The sequence below is a fragment of the Haliotis rufescens genome, unplaced genomic scaffold (assembly GCF_023055435.1).
Source record: "Haliotis rufescens isolate VD_foot unplaced genomic scaffold, xgHalRufe1.0.p SCAF_7, whole genome shotgun sequence".
Classification (NCBI taxonomy): Eukaryota; Metazoa; Mollusca; class Gastropoda; order Lepetellida; family Haliotidae; genus Haliotis; species Haliotis rufescens.
Window position 1 is genome coordinate 29,630,163 of NW_025964361.1, and position 6,943 is coordinate 29,637,105.

A 6,943-nucleotide genomic window follows, 5' to 3' on the forward strand; every position below is an offset into this window, starting at 1 on the left:
CATGTCGTAGGAATGCTAAATAACTTACATTGCGAGTCTTACGGATCTAAAATAATGTACATTGTCATTGGGATGCAAAAGGATAATTATAACTAACAAAAATTGAAAGTTGCATGTTCAATTTAATGCTGATTTCTGCTGTGGTAAGAAATACATGCTGTTTGTTTGTTTGTTGTTGTTAACGCCACACTCAGCAATATTACAGCTATATGACACGGTCTGTAAATAATCAAGTCTGGACCACACAGTCCAGTGATTGACATCATGAGCATCAATCCACGTAACTGAGATACAATGATGTGCATCAACCAAGTCAGCCAGCCTGACCACCCGACCCCAGCTAACAATATTCCAGCTATATGAAGGCAGTCTGTAAATAATCGAGTCTGGACCAGACAATCCAGTGATTGATATCATGAGCATTGATCAACGCAATTGGGATCGATGACATGCTTCAACCAAGTCAGCGAGCCTGACCACCCGATTAGTCGCCTCTTACGACAAGCATAGTCGACTTTTACGGCAAGTATGGGTTGCTGAAGACCTAGTCTACCCCGGATCTTCACGGGTCCCTTTTAATGTCGAGCAGATATATAAAACTGTGAAAGTTAACGGACAACCGGACAACAAACAACACTCCATGACATAATTTTCCTTGACTTTCAGTCAGGTGAGCTTAAAATAAACTACTATCCTCATCTACCATAATAATCCCTTATCAAAGAAACGCAGCACCAACAATTGTCTAAAAAAAAGATTAAAACACCTCCTTCACTAAAGCCTACTTGTAAATAGGAAGTTAATTTTTTATCAGAAGCAACAGCACACAGGATAAAGTTTCTCCCTTATCAATACAAATCTTTGTGGAAACCTCTTCCCTCATCTTAGAGTTTCTCTGGTTTAGCGAAAAACAGGCAAGGTGTCAGATGTAATTACATAATTAAAACAAATGTAGGCACTAAATGCTGGTGCAAGCTTCCTCGAAGGAGTGGCTTCTGCACCTGGTGATTGCGACATGGTTCAATCTGAGAAAGATAATGCGGAACTTCGGATAACGTACTCTCAAATTGAGGTTCAGCTGGCTCTTTTTCCTTAAGCAATTCTCCAAGAAGGTGGTAGTGGGTTAGCAGTGTGCTGTTATGTGGGCTTCTTCTATAAAGTTAGTTTTTTGTGAGTATTTTAATTAAGATAAGGCCAGGTTATAGTAAAAATAGGAATCTGTGCACTTAAGCTGAAACAAACGTGTGTTTCCCATTTCAGCCCATCCCAAAATAGGGTGGGTAGATGGTTGGAATATTTATATATTTCTACAAAAATGGGTATTTTGCAGTATTTCAATAGATAATGACTGATTTGTCATAATGAAGCGCAACAAATGTACAGTAATGACACATAATTCAGACACCACTGGGATGGTGATAACGTCTACTGACCAACTCATGGGAAACTAGAAAAAAGGGTCAAGGGCTACAGTTTACGGTCAATCGAGAAACATACGAGATGACAATGGGAGGGCACATTGACAATACCATCAATGACAGGGGTGCCTAATTGGTCCACTATTCCAAAAAGACCCCATTTCATTCCAATAAAGATGCACAACTTGATAGTACGATCGCGCTGTGATACATAATGAACGATACTTCCAAATCAATACTTGACATGCTAAGGAAACATTCTATCATCTAAGGAAGTAAATAGTAGCTGAACTAAACATATTTTTGTACATTTTAGTTAATAAATATAACAGTGGCTTAAGACCTTGTGCACATATATGCAGAAAATACATGACAGAAAATAAGATGTCATGGTATATGCAACTCAAAAGAAGTTACAGAATGCACAATTTTTCATCTAACCATAGTTAATCTGTCATGGTATATACTAGTTAAAAGAAGATCACCCAATTCTCTCATACTGCCATGGTAAATATGTCATGGAAGATATGACTCAAAAGAAGCTGTTCTTTTAACTTCTTTACAGTAGTATATAATAACCTTCTTGTATCTTTTTGTCACTTTATCTGCCCCATCGATACGATACTCATATCGTGGCAGAGGATACCACAATGCACCAAACATTCGTTGACTCATTCAACCATTCCGGGTTTACCATTACAGGGGTTTATCTTCTGTATATCATGCTGCACTATACTTGTGCATGACCTTGCTCTTGGTTCAACGACTGGAGCACAAATTGACTTTCAAATATATGTTCACAGCTGCCATTGAGATGAATGTTTTGCAGGGGGGGCATGCACATCTCAGCACGCTCATTACCAAACAACACTGGTAGTAACGAAGGAGTGATTTCAACATGTGTACTTACTAGCAATATTAAAAATTAATCATTTTATCAAACCATTTTGAAATGGAACTGATACAAAACATGTTTCCATGTACTTTATGTTCTGTTAGTTTTTTAGCATTTGTCAACAGAAGAGCAGCGAAGATAATCTGACAATGCTTTCACAAAGATGTTTGATGGGAATGAAAGCTGGTCCCTCATGATATTTTCCTAAATAATTCTGGAAGTAATTTCATTTTAATGAGGGCAATCAGTTGTTGGCAAACACACAGACAAAAAATGACAAAAATTATAAAACTTTGGTGTTCAGGATGGTTAAGTGTCATTTTGGAAAAACAACATGGATGAGGCATTTTTTGTCTCTAACTGCCAAAACTTGTGACTCCCTGTAATGGATTATTCATTCACTACTAAACTCTGAAAATCTTATTTTGAACCTTTTCTTGAAATCTAATAAACATTAAATTATCAGTTTTAAAGAATCCTATAAAATGTGCTGGGTTTTTTTTATATCTGTTATCTCTGAAGTGAAAGCTTATTTTGTTCAATCTCATTGTGTTTACAAATAAGCTAAAAAACATTTGAGGCTAAATTTCCTTTTTTAATATTTCGTTTATTTCTTCACTTAAAGAAAGAAAACTTCTTTTTTTCAAATAAATCACTGTTTATAACCAAGCTCAACAGACATAATTCGAGACAACCCCTCCTACTGACCTATGCAAATGACCTAGACATACACAACATAAATAGTGATATTATTTTAAATCATTATCATGATTGGATTATCAAAATTGATAATTAATAATTCATAAAATAAATAAGAAATAAGAAAAAAAAACTTACCCACACAAACTTATCCAAAGAAGTGAAACACAGTCCACAACAAGCAGCTTTATGAAAACTTGTACAGGACTTTCATCATACTTTGACGTTGCTCAGCTGTTTATGGTACATATATACAGAACGCTGAACGCTGTATACATCCACTACCAACTGTGAACAAATTTGTATCCAAATCTATCAAAGCCAGCTTTTTCAGGACATTCGTTCTCAACAACACCACACAGTAGGTGAAATTATTCCCACTGGCATTCAACAAGTCCCAAAATAACAACCCTCTTCTTACAATTGTTCGCGTAACTTACGAAACTCGACAAGGCCCTCTCAAGTCTATGCCACTGCCTGTCTGTTGTTCTGCGTTCTAACTCGCGAGCTACATTCGCCAGAACTTACCTGAGTTGGTCACCTGTATTCGGAGCCTCCCAGCGTTAGTCTTTCCAATTAGTAAAGTGTCCGCACTAACCGTTCCTGTTGTTTGTCCACGCGAGTGATTGGCGTTTCATTGTTTAATATCGCACCTGTTGTTTTCTTTCGTCGTGCCAGGGGTCAGAGGTCACGAATTGCGGATGCTCATGGGAGGTAACTAGGAAACACTTGCAGCCGGGTCTTAATCCTTCAACAATGTCATTCACATATAGTGAGATAAATGTACAGACTGTTGTCAAGAAGAAATATTTAACATAAGAGTTTTTCGCATTTTTTTACCTGGCAATATTAGTCACTGTGAATTAAATATATATAAAAACAGAAAGGTTTAAACCACGTGAAGTGCAAGATTTGTTCGTATAGTAAGTCTTAGTGTATGACTTGATAATGTTTATAGGTCTTAGTGACCAGCCAGCCATTTATTACACAAGGGTGGGGGGTCACATTTTTTATGCCCCTCCCCATATCTTTGCACATTTCTTTCACGACCCTCACTGAGAAGACAACATGCAAAGAGACTTTATAGTTTATCATTAACTGTCTGTATTTTCAGGACCCTCCTTAAATATGGTATTATTTTTTACGACCCTCCCCGAGAGAATGTAATATTTTGGGGTGACTCTCCCCTGATTCCCCTCGACCCACCCACCCCCTATAATAAATGACCAGTCCCTTTATATAGTCTCCCTGATATGAACAGTTCCTATGTATCGAAGCATTTGCTCCCACTGGGTTGTTGTAAGTCGTTGCAGTCTTTCTACATAGTACTGTGAATAATAAGGCCACACATTTTGTATTTTTCGTTTCTCGGGCCCACCGCACCTACTGAAATGCCGCCGGAAAAGAAATAATTAAACATAAAATTATTTTTATTATACCTCCCGCGAGTAATATCGACAATAAAAAAAATGTTATACATAAATTCCATGTCTACATCGCTAACAGTGATTCAAGAAGCAAGCTGCCAGCAGAATGATTTCATATAAATAAATATATGATTTATTTCGACCGACCTTGTGTGGAAAAGCTGGAATAAATCCGTGAAACTTAAAATTTAAAAAGTGTGGCCTAACTCGCAAAAAAGTCTTTAGGAAACCAATCATTAGGGGTCAGTTGTACACCATTTTTATGAGATTAGTTGTACACCGCTATTCTTATAAGAGCTCGAACGACTTTCGTAAAACCCATTCGGACCTCTTTCACAAATAATGTCATTTCCAAATACAAAACTGAACATGTCACCAAAACATGTATTTCTACATGTTGCTGGGGACCTATATTCATGTACTCAGGTTCCACAACGGTGTTTTATAACGTGTGTCGTTATGACAACCACTGACCTCTTCAACGGGCCATTGCATGCGATAGTCTAGCAGTCAAAGCGATCGCTCTTCACCCTGAAACGCCGGTTTGAATTGCCACGTGGTTATTTACAATGCGAGAAGAACATTCCCAGTAATGCTGGAAATCAAAATGCAGAAAGTGGCATGTGGTGGTGTAGTAGCTAGGTGGCTGAAGATCTGGTTCGATTCGCCACATGACTATACAATATACCGACTGACTGAGTGTGGTTTTACGCCGCTTTTAGCAATATTCCAGCAATATCCGGCGGGGGACACCAGAAATGGGCTTCACACATTGTACCCATGTCGGGAATCGAACCCGCGTCTTCGGCGTGACGAGCGAACGCTTTAACCACTAGGCTACCCGACCGCCCCCTATACAATCAGGGTATGAAACTCCCCAAAATTTCAGCCAGACCACAGGACTGGCTAGCTGAAATACTTGCCAGCCCTGACCAAAACCTGCCTGCCCACTATAATCATATGTTTCTCAGGATAAGCTAACGGGGTTTCTTTTTGGTTACATTTTATCATTCATCTTTACATGTGAATTCATGCTTATCATCGGGAAATATTTAGAATATTTTCACATATGAAATATAACCCGACCGTCGGGCAGGGGGATTTGAAAATCTGGCAGCCCGAGGTGAAATCAACCCGTCTCGGACGGTCGGGCAGGCAGGTATTTCGAACACTGATACAATATACAGAAGCCTATGTTTGGTGTCACCCGTCCTTGTATTGCTGGATTAATGTTAAAAGCGGTGTTAAACATTCACTGAAAGCGGCGTAAAATTTCATTCACTTACTCACTCAATCCTCACTCTCTCACTACAATCGGAGTGAAACTTTATTCACTCACTCTCAAAGCGCTCCGGTGAGAATAGGTCTCCAGCAACAAATATATCGGTATTGAAAGAGACGACAAAATGGACAACATTTTGCGGCGTTAAACAACAAGCAAGCAAACAAACAAACACCTTACGCGGAGTGAAACTCAGTGACTGACTGACCCTTTCATCGTTCCGGCCATTAAGTACAATTAGGCTTGTTTGATTTCTATTCAGTCTGACAGTCATATAGAGAAACAGCCTCTTTGTGGAACGCAGTCCTCTATAGTGTCAATATCGGCCGGAACAAAAGAGACATGAACGTTTGTGTAACAAACAATTTAAATAATTGTTATGATAAAATGTGGTGACGTAACCACACAATTCACAAACTGCATAAATGTTTGGTTTTTCCTCCAATAATCACACATTCAGTCTGACGCTGCAAGGACAATTTAGATTACATTACTGTGTATAAGATTAATACTCTTATGATCTCTTATGATTGTTCTGTGAGAATCAGCTATGGTATGGTTTTACAGCCAACAGTGATACTCTGTGATGTCATTACTGTGATGACGTCATGAAATTTAAGCCATGCGCAAATAATGTCTGTATTATGTGATTACGTCAACAATCGCTCTTACGTCAACCATGCTGTATATAACGCGTGAAATAATTATTGCACTTGTGTTTCAAATGAAATTTTGTCAACTCCTAATCCTCAAATAGTAAACGACCCGTGAAGATCCGGGGTAGAAAAGGTGTTCAGCAACCCATGCTTGCCGTAAAAGGCGACTATGCTTGTCGTAAGAGGCGACTAACGGGATCGAGTGGCCAGGCTCGCTGACTTGGTTGATGCATGTCATCGGTCACAATTGCGTGGATCGATGCTCATGATGCCAATCACTGGATTGTCTGGTCCAGATTCGATTATTTACTGACCGCCGTCATATAGCTGGAATATTGCTGAACGTGGCGTTAAACAACAAACAAATATGCACAATATTTAAAAAAAAAAAACGATGCATATTAATCTCACACCTTACCTCTAAGTACGTATGCTATTTTTATCGAAAGAATTTATGTAGGTGCCACAATGTATGCTATATAAATATTACTCTAGCCAGATTTTACTGTCTGCTCGGGTCACACGATAACGTCGCATCTTGACATGCAAGAGTTGTCTTTCTTGAT

At 38.7% G+C, this 6,943-nt stretch overlaps 1 protein-coding gene across 5 annotated transcripts in view; it reads right to left on the reverse strand.

Annotated features, from left to right (window-relative positions):
- LOC124148123 (nascent polypeptide-associated complex subunit alpha, muscle-specific form-like) overlaps nucleotides 1–3,696 on the reverse strand; it is a 65,898-nt gene extending 62,202 nt beyond the window's left edge. For 4 of the 5 annotated variants that reach the window (XR_007218939.1, XR_007218938.1, XM_048387399.1 and 1 more), the window contains exon 1: nucleotides 3,541–3,696. The gene's annotated coding sequence lies outside the window, so the exon portion shown is untranslated. Of the gene's footprint in view, nucleotides 1–3,150; nucleotides 3,441–3,540 lie in introns of those variants that run through there. The other variant, XM_046519070.2, reaches the window with a different exon arrangement.
- Nucleotides 3,697–6,943: the final 3,247 nt, after the last annotated feature.